Here is a 1713-nt window from a genome sequence, read left to right on the forward strand (position 1 = left end):
GAGGGTTCAAATGCTTAATATTTATAGCATACTTTAATTGAGTAAGAAGCTCATTTCCTCAGGTAAGAGAAAAGGTTTTTCATTACTACAAAAATATGGCAGAATTTAGAACCTTAAGTCTCAAATTGGATCATATGCTTTAACATAAAACTGAGATAAATATTACTAATTAACACAAAGCTGAATTAAAAATGGAAAAAGGAAATTTCAGAGAAATAGCAGAGACAATAATAAAAGCTCTACATATTTTGATCAATAGTTTTTTAATTTAGAAATGAACTTAATTTCCTTAATGAAAGCTAATGGAATAAAGGTAGTAGAAATAAGAGGCTATATTTTAATTTTTGGAAAATTGTTAAATGGAGAGAAAATTGATGATCAAGCAACCACTGAGTTTAAACCATTTTGAGACTGTAATTTTTATTTCTCATGAAGGAATATAACTGAATTTTAAATTTATTTTGCACGTTAGCTAACTGATCTAGAATTCACTTCAGTTTCTTTTAAATAGAACGTTCTGCTTATGCTTGTGGCTTTCTAAAATCATTCAAACACATGGGGATATTATTTTGTGATATTCTTAAGGGATAATATTTCCAAATTTAAGGCATATCACAATGAATCTGTGATATGGTCAAGTAAAAATAGCTTAGGGTTTGGAGACAGCAGAAATTGTCCTTAAATCCTGGCTCTAGTAGTAACTAAATGCATGACCTTGATCAAGTCATAGGTCAGGCTAGTTCTCAGTTTTCTCATCTATGAAGGACATTGAATTAGTTTGTAGGTTGTCGTGCAAATTACATATGATAATATACCCCAAATTTCTAACACCTAGTAGCTGTTTAATAACATGTCTTAGCTGCTATCACAGCTTTCCTTCTTTTCAAGCTTAGTGTTTGTAATACTGTTCTCAAGGGTATATAGTATTTTGTGTTCTGACTCTATGACAATTGAAGAACTCATTTGATTTTAGTTTTCCAGAATGATCGTGTTGTGATAAAATTTGAGATCTATATATTTATTTTTTTAACCTCTTTCTCTTAAAGTGAAATCAGTTAGACATAAATACAATCAATTCCAATGTTCTTAAATGTTAGTTGACAGAAATGCCTGTTTGAAGAGCATTTTTAATGAAGTAGATGAACCACATATTTTCTATTTTTCCTCCAGTTCCCTACAGCAGATAATTGCCCTAATGGCACATAATTTGGACTAAAATATACCTTCTTCATTTATAAATCACTTTCTTGCACTACAGATGAAATCAGAAAAATCAAAAGTTATGAGAATATTATAATGGACAAAATTATCAGAGGAATTTAAGCAAATAGACATTATTTTATTGTCATATTCAGAGTTATAATGAAATGACAGGATGTATTTTTAAAGTTACTTATACCATAGAATATTGGGATTAACTGGTTCATGGGAATATCATGGGATTATCTCTCATGAGAAAGATATTTAAATAAATCTTAAGTGTCATGTAACTTAAACATATGTATAACAGGAAGAAATACTGAGCTTCTGGTTTGGTGTGCACTCATTGCTCAATGTTTTGATAAAAAACAGATTTTATTACTCCCTATTGATATTTTGTAGTTAAAGAAAATTTAGAAGTCATATTTCATATGTATGTATCCTTCACATGTAATTAAAACACTTTCACTTAATAAACATATTTTAGTGAATTTAATAAAATAAGTGCTATGT

Source organism: Pteropus vampyrus, unplaced genomic scaffold (assembly GCF_000151845.1).
Source record: "Pteropus vampyrus isolate Shadow unplaced genomic scaffold, Pvam_2.0 Scaffold595, whole genome shotgun sequence".
Taxonomy (NCBI): Eukaryota; Metazoa; Chordata; class Mammalia; order Chiroptera; family Pteropodidae; genus Pteropus; species Pteropus vampyrus.